The 19,681-nt window shown below is 42.0% G+C and overlaps 1 protein-coding gene across 1 annotated transcript in view; it reads left to right on the top strand.

Moving 5' to 3' along the window:
* Positions 1 to 19,681, top strand: part of RAB11FIP4 (RAB11 family interacting protein 4) — an 81,341-nt gene that overhangs the window by 19,570 nt on the left and 42,090 nt on the right. The window lies entirely within an intron of this gene.

Below are 19,681 nucleotides of genomic sequence, written 5' to 3'. Positions count from 1 at the left end.
CTGCAAGCTATTAACAGAGCTGGAGATAAGAAATTCTAAATTAAACAGAATTAGCAGTAAAGGAAGTTTAAACATTAGATCTCACTTTACAGGACGTGTTTAGGAAGGCTGTGTAAGTCACATCATGGGAGGTGTGGCAAGGCCTTTATAGACAAAGTGATTTAACTCCTAAATGGCAGAGGATTGAGCAGTGAGACTGCAGGGGCATGCTCTATACACCAAAACTGCTTCATTAAACTAAAGTTTGTTTTGGTGCCTATAGGTACCCTTCAAATACGGGTGTTTGCTAGAAATTGAATGTTTGGTGTCAGAAATGTATTTTACATTTATCTACATTGGATGATGATAACAGATAATTATAGGTAGGTGGCCACTAGGGGGCATCATTCCTTCATTTTTTGGGTGTCTGGTAACATGGTCATGAGGTTAGTAAATATGCTACAGAAATACACATATTTGAAGGAACAAATCTGGTATGGGTGCTAGAATAGTTTTGTTTGTTGCCAAAACACTTTAAACCGGTTTGACAAAAAACTGGGGAACTGGGCTCACATACCCTGAATTTCATTTTTACTTTAAATTTGAAATCCAATCTGAATTCACTTTTAATTCTCACTTTAGTAAATATACAGTGGAACCTCGGAACTGAAACTTAATCCGTTCCAGAAGGCTGTTCGAGTTCCGATTTGTCGAGAACCGAATCAACATTTCCCAAAGGAATTAATTTGTTTAATCTGTTCCAGACCCCCAAAATTTCATGGATGGGGATAGGTAACAGTTCTTCTGGCATAACATTCAAACACATATAAAATGACTGTATCAGGTTCAAAATATCTAAAACCCCTCTTTCCTCTGCTTGTATCCTTATGTCCATAGTCGAGCGTCAGATAACAGACCAAAACTCAGTTTGGATTCCGGAAGCCCAATGTAAACATTGCAATTCTCTGGCACTAAGTGCAATAGGGAGACAGCACCCAGACTACTTCAATGAGCTGAAGTGGTCTGGGTGCCTACAGTGTTCCTTTTTATCTAACTACTCTCATACCTCACTAGGGGTGAGGCGTAGGCAGGCCGGCCTTAGGGGTGTGCAAGCTGTGCGGCCGCACAGGGCACAATGGAGCGCCATAATAATTTTGCAGCGGGGCGGAGCTTACCGTGTGACAGGGCGGAGCTTACCTGCAGCGGGGGCGGAGCTGAAAGCGCCGGAAAACTGCTGCAGGGGAAGCAGGAAGGAGTCCCTGCTTCCCCACCAAACAGTCTCCAGGAGCTGCACTGCCTCCACAATGAACTCCACAGGTAACTGTGTGATTGTCAGTGTGAGTGTGACTGTCTACCTCTGTGTGTGTGTGTCTGTGTGTATGATTGTCTGCCTGTGTGTGTCTGTGTGTGTGTGTGTGTGTGTGTGACTGTCTGCCTGTGTGTGTCTGTCTGTGTGTGTGTGTGTGTGTGACTGTCTGCCTGTGTGTGTGTCTGTGTGTATGATTGTGTGTGTGTATGACTGTATGCATGTGTGTGTGTGACTGTCTGCCTGTGTGTGTGTGTGTGTGTGTGTGTGACTGTCTGCCTGTGTGTGTGTGTGTGTGACTGTCTGCCTGTGTGTGTGTGTGTCTGTGTGTATGTGTGACTGTCTGCCTGTGTGTGTCTGTGTGTATGACTGTCTGCCTGTGTGTGTGTGTGTGTGTGTGTGTGTGACTGTCTGCCTGTGTCTGTGTGTCTGTGTGTATGACTGTATGTGTGTCTGTGTGTATGGCTGTCTGCCTCTGTGTGTGTGTCTGTGTGTGTGTGTGTGTGTGTATGACTGGCTGCTTGTGTGTGTGTGTGTGTGTGCATGCGTGAGTGTCTGCCTGTGTGTGTGTGTGTGTGTGTGACTGTCTCCCTCTGTGTGTGTGGATGTCTTCCTGTGTGTGTATGGCCGTCTGACTCTGTGTGTGTGTGTGTGTGTATCACATACAACCAATACACGCATATCACACACTGTTAATACACCCATTACAAATATCACACACAGCCAACACATAGCATACATATCACACACAGTCATCACACCTACTATCACATACACAGACAACACAAACATTACATCATACATGGATGACTGGGGGGGGGGGCGCTGTGAAGATTTTTCGCACAGGGCGTCTAAAGGCCTAAGGGCGGCCCTGGGCGTAGGGGACCATTACTCAGATATAGCAATATAGAATATTAGTTCAATCTGGTCAGATCTGGTGTAATTGTTTATGAATCCCTCACATAACAGGATAGGGAGCGCTAAGTGGGTCACCCTGGCACATTGATTAAACACTGGTGTATTTTCCAATCGATAATGATGCTCGATCTACAAATTGTAAGAATAAATACTGCTTTAAATCTTTAATCATTGGGGGCGGGGCTTTACAGCCATGATGGACGGTCTCATATCTTCTAAACTCTGCACAGCTGATATAATTTAATGATATTTTGAAGCATTCAGCCTGCTTAAGCAGGAATTTGTACCACTTATCTTAAAAATCAACTCCGTGGGCTCAGCTAGCAAGCATTTTGGAGGCGGATTCTGCTGCCCTTGTGGTGGCACCGGTGAGAGAGAGGCGGCCAATCTCTCCACTATAATCCTACCAGTATGTAAAGCCTCCAGACTGCACCTGTCCGTTCACCCTTCCGGTGAGGGGTACCTATTGATTTTTTGCCACATTTACCATGTGGGAGAGAAAGCTGATTGATGTGCTCTACATTTCAGTATGGCACCCCAAGGTCTGATCTTCAATACAATGCCCCGGCTTGATCAGCTTTTTACTTCGTTTTGGCGGAAGCTACACTGTTGCAGGCCTCCTTCCACGCACCAGGGACAGACCCCCACCTTTGTGTCAGATAACACCCAACTACATGCCTAATACAGCCAGTAATCAGACATTTACTGCAACTCCTTCGAGAGGGAGCCCCTATTTTATACTGGAGACCTGCTCAATGAGGGTGGTCAGACCCGGCCTACTCACGATCAGACAAGCCTCACAAGAAGCCGTCCTTATTGCAAGTGTGAGGCAAGCAGAGTATCATTCATACCGCGGAGTGAACGAGATCGTGTCTCTCTGGAAGGCGGTGCTATTGCTGTACTGTGTTCTACCCCCAGTGGGTATCGCCTGATCCTGGGTTGAGGACTGGGAGCATGGCTTAGGCACCTTGCAGATTGATCCTTATACCTTTTAATACTTGGCAACTTGTTTTAAATTTGTATTATTTTATTTCATACAGTGTATTCTGGCTCCGATATCTGGCTGTCCCAGTGGCTCTCAGTCTTTGTATTAATAATGTTTTATGCAACAACAACAAAAAACCCAATATGAGGTATTTCCATCATATTTCCTCTTGTTCTAATATGTCAAAGCTTTACTGGCTCTCGTGTGTTTTATTGATTGTCTTACATATCCTCAATTAAAAAAAAAGATTGACAAAATAAAAACTTTAATCATTAATTATATTAATTTTATGCATTAAACAATTTTTTTTTTTTTAATTGAGGCAAAAAGAGGCAAAATTATATTTTAATGCTGAGAATGAGTGCTCCTTTTTTTTTTTTTTTAAATTGTAATACAGTACATACATTTTTGTACATTCGGATTGACTAGACAAGTGTGCGAAAGCGGTATACAAAATATTTCAGAGCTGCCGACTAGACAATGTATATAACAACAAGTATCTCAGAATCAGTACAGTTAGAGGTAGAAATATTAATAATACTGATTAATGTCCGATGTGTGCTAGCGGATAAATGAATGGTTGGTCGACTTTGGCCCTATCAGGACAAGTGTAAACAGAGAAAGTGATGAATACTACATGTTGAGTGGATGACACATGCCTATCAGATATCAGTAATAGGTAACAGGTCATAGTCTGTCGTTCCCTGCAAGAGACCCTGACTGTATGGACAGTTTGCTTGGTATTGGGAAAGTCGTCTATGGGATCAACATGAGTGTAACCGTTTCTAAGAAATGTCTCCGTCTGCTAAGAATATTACCCATTGTCGCCATTTAAGCGTGTGGGTTGGCAGGTTCTTGGATTTAGTGGAGGTAATCTCCTCCATCTGCCTGATGTTTTCTACCTTTTGGATCCATTCCCTGATAGGAGGAGCCATAGCCTGCTTCCAATGAATAGGGATCAGGAGGTTGGCTGCTGTCAGTAAGTGCGTGAGTAGAATAAGATTTTGTTTTTTTGAGCTTTGTGGAGGGGACAGAAGGAATAGCATATATTCTGGGGCAAATGGGTATTGTATGTCAGTTATATTTTGTGTTAGAGTGTGGATGCGCTTCCAATATTTGGAGATAGGGGGGCAGGACCACCACATGTGTGATGAGTGAGCATTTGGACGCTCGCAGCGCCAACATTCGTCTTTGAAATTCTTGTGCATCTGGCTAAGTTTTGTTGAGGTGTAGTGCCAGCGAGACAGCCTCTTGTAGTTACTCTCTTGAGTTGTTAAGTTCGAAGAAGTGGTGTGTGCCCTATTGATAATCTGTCGCCATTGGGAGCATTAAACTATTTAAAGAACTAACAGTTATCATGTATGCAATGTCAGCAATAATCTCTGGCCGGGACGTTAACCGAGATACAGAGCATGTTGTCGGTGTTGTCCAGTCCTTTTTGTGTAGGGATGGAGCCCTATCGGTACGGTACAATGGATCTTCCTTCTACTCTTCACTCCCCCCCCCCCTTTTTTCTTGTCTTTCCCATTAGTCCGCTCTCTCTCTCTTCCTTACTGTTTATCTCTTATCTTCTCTCCTTATCATCTTGGGAGATACAGACTATTTCCTTTCTACTGCATGTCAGTATCTACGCTAAACTGAACAGCTAACAACCATCCTATTTAAGTTCTTACTTTTTCCGCTTTCGAAATGTTTACGGCTCACTCCACGGGCATGCTCATGTCGTACTCCCGGTTAAATCGGGAGCACATTCGTGGTGCTCCGGGGGTTTTGGGAGGAATAAAGTTTTAATATGATTTGGAGACTGTTATGATATTATAGCTGTGCTACGGAGTTTGTGAAGGGGGTAGACTGACAATTTTCTTAAAGGTACACTATAGTCTACAAAACAACTTTAGCTAATGAAACTGTTTTGGTGTATCATGCCCATACAATCTCACTACTTAAAGGGATACTCCAGGCACCCAGACCACTTCTGCCCATTGGAGTGGTCTGTGTGCCAACTCCCACTACCCTTAACCCTGCAAGTTAATTATTGCAGATTTTATAAACTGTAATAATTACCTTGCAGGGTTAAGTCCTCCTCTAGTGGCTGTCTATCAGACAGCCATTAGAGGGACTTCCGTCTTCTTAGAACACGAAAAGTGTTTTAACCGACGCTGGACGTCCTCACGCTATGTAAGGACCTCCAGCGTCGCCGAAATCCCCAAAGGAAAGCATTCAATAATGCTTTCCTATGGGAAGGTCTAATGCGCGTGCGTGGCCATTCCTGCGCATGCGCATTAGGTCTCCCCTGACCAGTGCCGAGGGACATTGGCGCTGGACTCCGGTAATTCATTGAAGGGGTTTTAGCCCCTTCAGCAACTTGGGATGGGGGGTGGTCGGGAGAGGGGCACTACAGGGTCCTGCAGTGCCAGGAAAACTAATGTTTTCCTTGCACTGGAGAATCCCTTTAATTCTCTCTAATTTAGAAGTTAATTCACTTTGTTTATGGATCCCTAGGTACACCTCCCTGCATGTGAATTACATAGCCTTACTAAACACTTCCTGTAAATAGTCATCTAATGTTTACACTTCCTCAATTGCAAATTTTGTTTAATTTAGAATTTCTTATCTTCTCCTCTGTTAATAGCTTGCTAGACCCTCCAGCAGCCTCCTATATATAATCAAAGTTCAATTTACAGAGCAGGGGATAAAAACTTTTAAAGTAAGTTATATCTAATTGAAAATGAAGCCATTTTGTTTTTCATGCAGGCTGTCCGTCACAACCAGGAGAGGTGTGACTAGTACTGCATAACAGAAGGAAGTTTAAACATTAGCTGATTAAATTACAGGAAGTGTTTAGGAAGGCTGTAGAAGTTACATGCATGGAGGTGTGACTAGGCTATATAAACAAAGTGATTTAACTACTAAATGGCAGATAATTGAGCAGTGACACATCAGAGACATTATCTATACACCAAAACTGCTTCACTAAGCAAAACTTGTTTTGGTTACTATAGTGTCCCTTTAACCCTGATACTTTAACCCCTTAAGGGCACATGACGTGTGACATGTCATGATTCCCTTTTATTCCAGAAATTTGGTCCTTAAGGGGTTAATAATGTACTACTGCTGTGGGTGTATCAAGGCAACCACTGTTTTTATATAAACCCACGTTAGATCCTTATAAGTTTAATGTTCTTGACTTACAGTATGAGCACATTTTCTGTGTGTTTTTTTCCCTTTTTAAACTGTATACGGTAATTGTCATGTGGAAATAACCCTTTACTATTCATTTCTGCACGTGTCTCTGATGATCCTTTTCTGATATACATTCTTAGATAAAAGTCCATTTTAAACAATGTCAGCAAAAACAGGTAAAATACAAAATAAACGTAATTGAATTAACCCATATAACTCAGAAAAATATATTGTGATCCGTTTACTGACTGGCTGACAGAAACGGTTTGTCAGCAGTTAAATTCACCCAATCCAAAAGTACAAGAAAGTTTTTCTAAAAAATAAAAAACACAAAACACACACTCTTTATAAATTCCTGTATTTCTGCACCCATACACTCACCCTTCAGAAACATCCGTATCACTCAGAGCCATATTAAGATCACCCAGAGCCATATTAAGGTCACCCAGAGCCATAAGTGGGGTGTCAGATTGCGGCACTCTCCTAGAGCCCTGGGCTCTGTTCCTAAAAGTGTTGCGTTGTGTGTGGCTGCTGAGTGTTGTATGTGTGTGAGTGTGTTTAATGGCCAAGTGTTGTGTGTGTGAAGGAGGCTGACAGCTGTATCTTGGGGGGAGGCTAAGTGTGTGCGTTTGGTTGAGTTTTGTGTGTGTGTAGAGTCTGAGTGTGTGTTTGTAGTGTCTGAGTGTGTGTCTATTGTCTGAGTGTGTGTGTCTAGTGTCTGAGTGTGTGTGTTTGTAGTGTCTGAGTGTGTGTGTGTTTTGTGTGTGTGTGTGTGTGTGTGTGTGTGTGGTGTCTGAGTGTGTTTTGGTTTAGTTCTGTGTGTGTGTTTAGTGTCTGAGTGTGTGTATAGTGTCTGAGTGTGTGTGTTTGTAGTGTCTGAGTGTGTGTATAGTGTCTGAGTGTGTGTGTAGTGTCTGAGTGTGTGTCTATTGTCTGAGTGTGTGTTTGTAGTGTCTGAGTCTGAGTGTGTGTTTTTGCACCCTCCTTATTACCTATCCCTGGTGGTCCAGTGTAGAGCCTTCCCTTGTGGTCTAATGGTGGAGCACTGCATTCTACATCAATATCGGGAATTCTAAATGAATGTAAAAGTTAAAGCCAAAGTATCTGAATTGGAAGCATAGCTGACTTTGACCATTTTTTAATCACCTAGTTTGGCTTTAAATTTAGAAAAAATCACTTTGAATTTAACAATTCTCAGTTTAGTAAATAACCCTGTTGGTATTACACTCGAGGCCGTATATAGCGAGACCCCTCCAGAATCTCTCCCTCTATCTGTTTCGTCGTTTTCACTGTGTATCAGTTCTAGACTGGATGTATCTCTTTACTTTAGTTCCATCTCAGAGTTCTTCTATCTCTTCACCCACACGTTCCTTCTACATAATCACCCCAGACCACCCATATCTCCACACTACACATCCCACCTCACGGCCTGACCAGTGGACATATATTAACTGATTTTTGCTGTGAAACTGCTTAATGTTATATACTCTCGAAGTTACTGATACCAGGCCGTGGGTTTAATATCCGACCACTTGTTTTTGTTCATATATGTAGAGGATGGTGTCATATCCTGTTGAAAGTTAAGGTTTCCACATGTGGTGTACTGAGCAACGTAATTGTAACCTTTCAACTGCAGAGACCTTCGCTTTCACTGTGCGAATTGGTGAACATGATAACACATTCATTCGCTGACATATTCTCTGAATAGACATTTCCTGAGATCCGTTATTATTCCGGAAATGTCTGGGCAGCAAAAGAAGATTTCACTGGCTAATCCATACTCAGCAAACCGACTTCCCCACATTGTCCTGTCTTTCAAAGTTCCAGCAAAACAACAGATAAAACCTTCTTCTGGGGGAGAAAAGTCACAGAATCACTGCGGTGACAAGGGGTTATTCGTTTATAGGATAATAATTTTTACCTGAATCTGTAGCATTATGAGAAAAGTTAATCAGCAGCTTTCTTTAGCCGTAGACAAATGCCTCTTAGTTTTCATTGAGAGAAACTTCTGTCAGGTTCAAATATGGCTGAATGTAGCAAACGCTTATGGTGAAACTCAAACGTCTCATGTTTTAATCCATCAAAATAGTATTTTTCTATTGACATACACACTTTGAACCATCATAGAATTTCTCTATTGAAGACTTTGATCCCATCTGCATTAAAGGCTTTGATTAGCTTTCCTCAGTAAACAGAATGACGCAAATAATGTAAATGTCCGACACGTGCCTGTGTGAATTGTATCAAAGTTCACTTTCATGAGATAACTCTATACGTAAAATAGGAGAAACCTGACACAATTGTTATCAAAACAACTCTCTCTCTGTCTCTCTTTCTCTCACTCACTCTCTCTCCATATATATATATTCAGGTGCACTCACAGGAGTGTAAAGTGGAGAATTGCAGTTTAATGTGAATAAAATATACTTTATACAATATGTTTATCTATCTTGTGGTTAATATTTTGTGTTAAATTGTTTTTATTACGTTCTCTTATGTTAAACATTCACAAAGCATATATGAATACTTTCGTGGCATCATTGCCTACGCAGAGGCTCTGCTCGTATATCTCAGGTACTTGGGGATGTGCCTACGCAGAGGCTCTGTTTGGTATGGCAAAACATAATCAGAAGGAAACCGCCTACGCAGAGGCTCTGTTCGTATATCCCAAGAACTTGGAAATGCGCCTACGCAGAGGCTCTGCTTGTTATGGTAAAATATCATCAAGAGAAAAACGCCTATGTAGATGCTCTGCTTATATAACAAAGGTAACTAACATTTCGCCTACGTCGAGGCTAACTTATTGCAATACTTCTCAGTTTGTATCTTTGTGTGTGCTATCTGCGAATCGGTTTGGTTGTTTGTGGCCTTGGCCTATGTCTGTTTGTACTGTGGTCGGTTCTTATGTGTTGAAGTGTGTGTTCTCGGTGTTTGGGGTCCTCTGTTTGGTGGGTATGCGATCACGGGGTCTCCTTCTGAAGTTGTGTAATACATTAGGTTCTATCTCTTTCGAGAGTCCCTGGTGGGTGGTATGCATCCGTCTAGGGTGTCTGTCTCGTCTGGGTCGATAAACGTTGTGGGTTATGCTGGCCGTGTGTGGGTGTTTGTGCCTTTGTGTGTCACGGTGTATTGTGTGGTCGATTGGGCGTCGGTCAGTGTCTCGTCTCATTGTATTTTGGGTCGTGTCAAGGTCTGTAGCTGGGCTGTGTATGGCTGGTCCGTTACGTGGCTCTCTTTGTGGGTGCCGTGCCCGAGTCTCTCGTGGGTGTATGGGCTGTTTAGTAGGTGTATGTGTGGTCCTGTGGTCGTCTTCGGGTTTTGGGTATATGTGTCTCGGTTTCAGTGGCCTGTGGGTCGTCTGTGGGCGGTGCGCGTCTGCTCGGTTCAGTGATCTGGTCTACCGAGGTGTAGTCAGGGTAATGCCGTGGTGTGTCTGGGTTATATTAAGTGGTCGTGTATCTGTTCGGGTGGGGGGGGGAGGGGTTCCATGGGGTAGGGAAGGGTGATGCCCCCCATCGCCCCCCCAGAGCCGCTGCTCCCGGGGGGCGCATTCGGGGGACCTCTGGGCCTCCATTGCACTCTTCGCGTCCCTGCTTACGGTTCTGCAAGATGTGGTAGAAAGTCGTCCGAGTTAATGTGGCGTAGCCAGTAGAACCAACGGTTTGTGTAGTTCTCCCTCTGTTTCGGGGTAGTTGCCTTCATGTCCTCGTATTTTCTTATGTCCTCCACTTCCTCTACCCATCTTCTTAAGGGTGGCGTGTTTGTCTGTTTCCAGAACGTGGGGATCGTGGCCTTGGCCGCGTTAAGGAGTCTCGGGATGACTGATCTGGTATAAGCCGGCGTCGGTATGGTAGTATGATGGAGGAGGAAGGCGGCTGGTGTCCGCGGTAGGGTCTCGTCCGTTATGTCCCGTATCGCTTTGCGTATCGCTTCCCAGAAGGGCCGAATACGGGCGCATTCCCACCAGATATGGGTAAATGTGCCCGTCTCTGTTTCGCATCGCCAGCATGTGTCGGGGATCTGGTTGTCTCTAGCGTGGAGGCTCGATGGGGTGATGTACCACCTGGTCAGGATTTTGTATGAATTCTCCTGTAGTCTCGCCGAGCCCGGTGTTTTCTGTACGTGGGTGATGATCTTGTCCCAGTCTGCGTCAGTTAGGGACTCGTTGATGTCTTCCTCCCAGCGTCTGATGCATGGTGGTGCCAGAATATATCTGTTTACTACGATGGCTGAATAGATTTGGGATACGGCCCGGGTCGGTTCCTGGTCCTGCGTGCATAACGTTTCAAACTGCGTCAGCTCTCGTTGTAGGCAGGGTCTTTGCGGGATTGATCGAATGTATTGCACGATCTGCGCCCGTGCTAGGGTATGCGTGAATGTAAGTGGTTGGTCGGGGAACAGTTCAGTCGTGGTTAATATTTTCAACAACATTAAAGGAGCACTATAGGGTCAGGAACACAAACATGTATTTCTGCCCCTAAGGATTAAAACCACCATCTAGCCCCCCTGGTCTCCTCATGCCTGCCTAAATATAGTAAAATCTTACTTGTATTCAAGTCTGCAGCTGCTTAGTTTTCCCTGTTTCCTTTAGACCTGCCCACTGCCTGCTCACATCAGCAGAAGTGGTAGCATGATTCAATCACAATGCTTCCCCATAAGATTGCAAGATCTGACAAAGACAAAGAGGCAGATCAGGGGCAGAGCCAGCACAATTCAAACACAGCCCTGGTCAATCAGCAGCTCCTCATAGAGATGAATTGAATCAATGAATCTCTATGAGGAAAGTTGAGTGTCTGCATGCAGAGGGAGGAGATACTGAATGTTTGGATGCATTTTAGGCAGCCATGACCCAGGAAGGGTTTCTAACGGCCATCTGAGGAGTGCCCAGTGAAGGTATCACTAGGCTGTGATGTAAACACTGCATTTTCTCTGAAAAGACAGTGTTTACAGCAAAAAGCCTGAAGGTAATGATTCTACTCACCAGAACAAACTCAATAAGCTGTAGTTGTTCTGGTGACTATAGTGTCCCTTTAAATAAGGCCCTGATTTTATTTCAGTATTACGGACCATACCATCTATAGTGATGGATATAAAGCTGTATGTATGACAGTCCTGGTAAAACCAGTAAGTACTAAGCACTAGCACCCAGACCACAGGAAATGATTTAGGTGTCTGGAAATAGTATAATATAAACAGATAACTTTGAGACGTCTGTTGTAGACCCTACATTACGAATGGTTGGTCGTACGATAAGGACTGGGGTCGAGGTACACTAATCTAGAACGCCCGTCTGTGACTGCGTGACAGCTTGTGAATTCACGGCATTCAGTCACACCTCTCTCTGATCATTTATCTTTTTCTTAAAAAAAGAAAAAATATATCTTGTCAAAAAAACAGGAACGTTTAGCCAAACATCCCTCTGCAAATATTGACATGTTTTTGCCCTTTTCATTCCCATTGCAGGTTGTCTCTCTCTCCCACCTGCACGGCCGGCGGGGATTTTATTTATGTGGCATAAATATGCTGTGTAATCATATTAATATTTTAATGCAGTCATGCGTAGCATGGTGTAAACGGCAGATTCTTGGCTTAAGTTACTCTAAAAAAGCAAAGTTTACTACTTCAATCTGCCCAGTCTTAGTTTAGTTTCTCATTAAATGGCGTTTCAGCTAGGGGATATTACAGCTACAGATTCTTGCTTCTCTGGTTCTGTATGTGAGACAGCCAGAGTTTATTTTGTTTCTTGCAAAGTCAGATCCTGAGATTGAGAAACCTGCAAGGCCAAAGATATAGCTGGTATTGCAGTTTATTTTAGACACCTTCCTTGTTTGGTAATCCCAATTTGTAACACACACATTGCTCAATCTTAAATCAGTAGAACTTTGAAGACAAAACACCATTCAATATTCTTTTCCAAATACATCCTAAATAATGCATCCCTACTGCTTGCAACTCGCTAGACCAGGGGTAGCCAAACCTCAGCACTCCAGATGTTGTGGACCACATCTTCCATGATGCTTTGCCAGCATTATGGCAGTAAGAGAATTCTGGGAGATGTAGTCCACAACATCTGGAGTGGCGAAAATTGCTCTGTGCCCAAAAAAGGGCGTGTTCCTCACATATGCGGAGGAAGGTTTTATTTTCCCATTGTATCTTTTTTTGTGGGAGTGAAGAGGTTTATTTTTATTGTAATATTTTGTTTGGGGTTTTTTTGTGGCAGGAAATGCTATTTTAAAACCTAAAGCTGTATTTATTTTTTTTTAACACTTGAACAAAATACATTCTATACATTTAACCTTTTGACTAGCGTTTGTGTTGGTTCCAAGTTATGATATGTATCTGAAGTTCAGTGTAGTATGTATAGTAAACGGGTCAGCCAAAGCACCAACATCCACATCAGCTAATTTAAGTTGTTTTGGTGTATAGATCATGCCCTGCAGCCTCACTGCTCAATTCTCTGCTATTTAGGAATTAAATCACTTTATTTTTGGAGCCCTAGCAATAAGGTACACCTCCCATGGATGCCAGGCACTACACACCTCCTAAAAAGATTATTTAGCCACTGCATTACCTTCGGCTCAGCTGAGTGTTCAATTTAGGGGTTGCAGGGATAGGATATGGCTTTAGGTGGCCTTAGGCAACTGCCAATAGTCCCAGGCTCAGCCGTGCCCGTTCTGCAGCTGTAGTCACTGTTCTTGTAGTATGACAGAGCTATTATTGCTAAGTGTTGCACTGTCCCCATGCTATTACGCTCCAAACTAAAATCCTGCGTGCCTGCTGCCTGGTGTCTCTGTATGGACAGTGTAGCGGTAGAGGGAGGGAATATGGGCAGAGATTAACATGGACAAAATGTGTGATATCGCTTGGCAATAGGGCTCTAGGCGTGTGCCCCAAACTAGCACTCTGCCTAGGGTCCTACGCAGTTACATTTGCCATAATTGATGCAGCATAACAGTCCATTTCTGATGCATCTGAACTTTCAAATTAACTGTGTCTTAATTAGTGACTGAAAAAGTTGTAAAAATAGTTCAATTATGAAAGTCAAACATGTCATAAAGTATTTAAAAAGGTGCAGAATTATTTTTAATGCCAAGAATCCTGAAATAGTAGCGTTCCCTTTAGGATAACACCCCCAGTTGATTTTATCAGTGTCGGAAAGGAGGGAAGGAGCAAACCCGTATTGGGGTGTTATTTTTTGGATGTGTGTGTTGAGATATGACCTCATCATACCCAATGTCCCTCCTCTATCGGTATGTTCGACTCATACAAAGAGAGGCAGGGCCAGACGGATCTGTACACATAGCCATCATGTTTAGAACATCCTTTGTAGCTCCTGCGGCCTCTCCACGTTATATTATAAACTACTACCATATTATTGTTTTAGAGCGATCCTCTTCATTGATTCTGGAATTCAGCACTTAGAGCAGCATTGCACCCGAGGTTGTAGTTTATCACGGTCACTGCTTTCAGAGGGGGACGTAGAAGGTCCTATGGCTTCACTGCACTGCAGTTTCATGGAACTGAGGCAAGGCTAATTGTTCAGATCTAACGCTCTGAAAATAAAACCCAGGAATTCGTGTCTTTAATTATTCATGGTATCCAGATCCAGATAAATCAGACAATTAGAGCGGTTCAGTGTTAGAGGCCCACGTAACAAAACTAGACATGGCTGGATGTTCAGATCAAAGCCATTAGGCTCTTTTGTTGGACCGACAAAAAAACAAAACAAAAAAAACACCCCAAAAAAATCATATCGTTTTTTATTTTTTTAAAGGCCTACTCTGAATGACTTTCCCAGCATGCTTTGATACTTCAACTCATAATAATTATATACACAAACCAAATCTATTGACAAAATATGAAACAACAAAATAATTAGAGTTAATAGAGTCCAAAACATGTGTTTAAAAGATAATAGCTTTGCAATAAGACAAAATATGTATTAATGTTAAATAAACAACAATCACTCAGATCCGGAGACAAAATCGCCAAAGCAGAAAGTTTGTGATGCCAGTCCTCGTCATTGCCGTGTGCTGTAAGAATGTAACATTACTCATGTACATTAACAATGTACCACCTTTTTACAGCATGCCATAAAGCAGTGTACTCCACTCTTTATTCCTGTTATCAGAGAGCTGAGTAAACAGCTAGGGTTTCCAGATGTGTCATGCTTTCCTGGACACATATCACTTATTCATTATGACAGGCAACACATGAAAAGTTGTGCGCAGCAGTATAGTTAAATCAATTGCAGCAAGAACCCACTGTGATTAAAGGGACACTCCATATTCCTAAAGCATGTAAGCTTGCTGGAGTGCTTCGTGTGTGAATAGTGTGTCCTCTTTTATCATGGTAAAAAAAGTGCAGCTTTAACCCCTTAAGGACACACGACATGCGTGACATATCATGATTCCCTTTTATTCCAGAAGCTTGGTCCTTAAGGGGTTAAAAAAAAAAAAATCTGCACTTTTATAAATGAAACTTGTTACACTCCATTGCTGTCAATCAGACAATCAGTCCTGTTACTTCCTGGTTTGTTTAGCTCAGTGGAGATAAACTCAAGAGTCAGCAATTGCCCAGAGCACCTGCCTCGCAAAGACTTCTCATTGAGCTGCATTGCGAAGTCTGTGATTGGACAGTCACAGAAAGTCTGGGCAGGGGTTAGAAGGGGAGGGTTTGCAAAGACTGCAGGGATCTACAGCTTTTGCAAACTATGTTTAGAAATACCACCAATGGAAAAAAAAGCATAAAATAAATGCATTTGTGTTTTCATTGGGGGTATATGTACTAAATAGTATCTTTTAAATATATTTGGGCAGTGGAGTGCTCCTTTAATAATGTAATGTATCTCCTGCAAATTTGAATACTACATAGTACAAAAGAACCCTTTATTTGAAGTGCCAGCTCAGTCTGTATAAAGAATATGTGTCCAGAAATTTTGGATGTACAACAGGTTTGGCCATTAACATCTAGGCACAGTCCCCAAACCCAATTCCCATTACACTTAGTCAATCTTCTCTGGGAGAAAGATCAGTATTACTGTACACGGAACCTCCAGTGTGCATTATAGGGAGATGACATTACTTGGAAGCTTGCATATCTCCGTCATACTCAGCTAATTGGATTTAGATTCTAGAGTGGTAAGTGGTTTTGTATGTAAGGGTTAAGGGGAAATCCTATGTACACATTGTGAGATATGTAACAAGATAATGTCATCCACCCATTGAACTGCAGTGTCAAATGCCTTAAACCAGCCCACGACCCAGGACAGCGCACTTCTGTTGGGATTCAGTTAGTGGGATTACTAATGCCCAATTCAATAACCACGCAAATAAGAAAGTCTCTAAAACCTGTTAAGTTATGGAAATACTGTGACGTAATACTATCATCCACAACATGTGTGCATGGTAGGTTCATCATCACGTAGGTATACATTTAAACAATACCTTACGACAGAGAAATGTGTAGCTTAAAAATATACTTATCTAAAAGTCACCCCCACCTCCAGTATGGTGATTGGAAATTGACTGATACATTTGTTACCCTACTTCCAATTCCTAGCATTCAGGTGCATACAAGTAGCTATGTTGTGATTCTATGTCACTTTGAGATACAGTTGATGCATGTCCAACTGCTAGCGCTGTTCTTAAAGGACCCCTCCAAGAACCATAACCACTACATTGTGCTGTAATGTTTATAGTGCCCTAGTACCCTGGCACATTCCCCCTCCCCCGAAGTAAATAGTGAAAGCGTCTACTAACAATTAAATTTTGTCCTTGGGTCCACTGTGCGCCACTTTCTGCCCCAAAGAAAGATGGAAGTTCTCATTGCAGGGCTTAGCAACCAGTTGCTGCTCTCAGCCAATGAGCTGGCCCTAAACAGGACTTAGATCAGAAAAGCTAATGGAAACTCCCCGGATAGAAAGAGACAGGGTGCAGAGCCTAGCGGATCCCAGGTAATAAGTTAAACCGTTAGCAAACTGTTTGACTACTTATGTTGGGAGGCACTAGGGCACTCCTGTGTAGTGGTTATGGTGCTTGGAGTGTTGCTTTAAATGTAGTCTTCACATATAAATGCTATCAGTTTTCCTTTGTCATTCTGTTCCATTATTTGTTGTTTTGCTTTTGTTACAGTATAATTTTGTGTAGGACGTTCAGTAAAGTTAACACACAGGGTAAGTGCTTGTTACTGTAACTGTTAAGATTATAGGGTTACTATAGCAGTGACTCTCTCAGTAGCCCTCTGCTTTACACTACTGTCACAGACACACAGATCACACTCTATATTTTATCAGATAAACCAGATTTACATGTGGAGGGATAATGGGCTATCTCCAAATAGTTGTTGTTCAATGTTGCTGCTGACCATTAGTTGGGGGTTCTCGTGTTCTGAATTGCGAATCCATTGATGATTGGAAACGGGGTGGGTGGGGGGGGAGGGAAAAGGGGGGGCTTAGTTTCTGTGTTAGTGATGTGGTTGGTGAATGCAAATATGCTTTATGGCAAATAATATGAAGCTACATAATATATGAAGAATATTAAAGTGCGCCACATCTATATGGTTGTAATTATATTTTATTTTAAATGGCTATTGACGAAGCTGTAGGTATTGTGCAATTTAATACAACCCCAGGCCGTTCTCCATAGGATTCTATTACCATGTGTTCACTATCAGCCGTCCGTTACATAAAATGCTCAACGTAGTACCGAATGATTCTTTTATTACTGCATCTTATTGTTTTTAATAATTTAGTTGTTATCTCTGCTAGAGTTTACATGCCAAGCTTCATGTAATCGTTTATTTATAAAGAGTAAATCTGGGTCACATTGCTCAATGTGAAGAAATGGGAGGCAATGAGCTAGAAGATCTACCTGTTTCCATAGTGATTGCTCCACTGTTAGTACATTGCCCTTTAAAAGAAGGAAACGCGTTGTACAACGCCATTATATGTTTAGCTGTGTTCTACCTACTTAATTAAATGTTAGCTGCATAATCACATGTTTTGTACACATCCTTCTAATCGGGACAGATTACTCAGATAGATTATATAATAGTTTGAAAAAAAAAAATCAGCAAGTGTAAATAGCAAGTTTTACGTTTTTGGGGTACAGTTTAGCTGTGTCATAGTCTCACGAGTGCACTTTATATCACACTGCACTTTATTATATATGTGCAATTGTGGCTTTATACATTTTGTCTTAAATACACAGCGCACCTTAACTTTGAGTTTTGCATAGTCTCGCGGGGCTATTTACTAACGTGAGAATTAAACATGGATTTCAAATTTCAGGCCACAGTCGTTGAAATGAAAGCATTGCTGATCTTTTTCCCAGTTCAGCTTTTTTAACCTTATATTTGAATTCTCACTTACAGGTTTATTTAATAAAGTGAAAATTCAAAAGTGAATTCAGAGAGAATTTCAAATTTAAGATCAAAATAATTCAAATTGGAAAAATTCTGTTAGTCACATATGCTTTCAGTTCGACCGCTCTGGCCTTAAATTTTAAATTCACTTAGATGTAGCAAATGCCTTGAACAATCATTTTGTCGGATGTTCCACTGCCCTGATTGCCAAGCTAATAAATGACACGCATCCTGTAACTACAAATGTGGATCAGGTCCCACTAAATTTGCAAACACCCAATATAGACAAGTTCAATTTTAGACCTGTACCTATTAGTGTCATTAAAAAAAACACCTTAATAATCTAAAAATGAAAAACCAGCCTGGAGCTGATCAAATTCCAGCAATGCTGTTGAGGCTCAGTGCACCAGCAATTGCTAAACCTGTCACAACCCTAATTAATGAATCCTTGGTGTCTGGATACATACCCAAACTTTGGAAGACTGCGAGAGTAGTGCCTATCCATAAAAGTGGTGACACTACTTTGGTTTCTAACTATCGCCCAATATCATTGCTTCCAGTATTGTCAAAAATCTTAGAAAAATGTGTCCATACGCAACTATGTGAGTATTACCAACAATCTAACTATCTTACCCATGATCAATCAGGTTTTCGCCCGAATCAATCCACTACAACTGCCCTCTTAAACGCTTGCAATGACATCCAAACTGGCATGGAACAGGGAGACCTAACTGGAGCTATATGCCTTGATTTTGTAAAGGCCTTTGACACAGTAGACCACGACATTCTACTGCACAAACAAAACAACTCAGGTATTGGTGATTGTTTCCATCATATGTAATGGATCGCTCACAATATGTGTCCATTTGTGACAGCGACTCCCTCCCTCTCCCAGTCACGCGTGGTGTTCCCCAAGGTTCCATTCTCGGCCCCCTGCTATTCACATTATTTATAAATGATCTGCCATGTACGCAGACGACACAGTGATCTATGCAAGCAAATCCAATCTACCGCAGCTTGAGGCTGTGCTCCAAGACCAGTTTACAGAGGTAGAAAAGTGGATCACAAAAACCAAACTCTCCCTAAAAATTGACAAAACTGTCACAATGATCTTTGGAACAGTACCTAAATTACACAAATTACAAAATTCCCATCTATGCATCAAAACAAAATCAAATAGCCCACTGACCGCAGTCCACTCTCTCAAATACTTGGGTATGCTGTTAGACCCCAATCTATCTTTTGGCCTGAACATAGAAAAACTTTATCCAAAACTAGGTGCCCTGTACAGAAACAAATCCTGCCTAAGCCCTACAGTAAAGGAAACGATTGTACAGTGAATGCTGATGCCAATCATTGATTATGGGGATGTAGTATATGCATGTGTATCGCAATCCCACATTAATAAATTCAACACATTGTATAACTCGTTCTGCCGATTTGTGCTACAATGTAATTACAGGACCCACCATTGTGACATGCTAAAATAACTAAACTGGCTGTCGCTGGAATCCAGACGCACCCTTCATTTTTCCAGCCTTGTGTTTAAGAGCATTTCTGGGAAACTCCCACCCTACCTGAGCAAGATGCTCTTCTCGGCTGTTCCCACCTCCTATAACCTCCGATCCAGTACCAGCACTTTATTTAGTCTACCTCAATACAAAAAGAAAGCAGCCCGATCCTCCTTCTCCTACAGAGCACCGCAATTGTGGAATGACCTCCCGCACACTTTCAAATCTTCCCTAAGCTTAAAGTCCTTTAAGAGATCCCTCTCTACATACCTCAAAACAGAATGCACCTGTCATGGTTGATTATATATTTCTTACCTGCTCTGCGTTAAATTTTGTATATATTGTGTATTAATATTGTTTTTGTATTTTATTGTATCCTATTGTACCAATGCAATGTTTTGTGGACCCAGGACATACTTGAAAACGAGAGAAATC

Source organism: Pelobates fuscus, chromosome 5 (genome assembly GCF_036172605.1).
Source record: "Pelobates fuscus isolate aPelFus1 chromosome 5, aPelFus1.pri, whole genome shotgun sequence".
Classification (NCBI taxonomy): Eukaryota; Metazoa; Chordata; class Amphibia; order Anura; family Pelobatidae; genus Pelobates; species Pelobates fuscus.
This window is presented reverse-complemented; position numbering and strand designations above follow the sequence as displayed.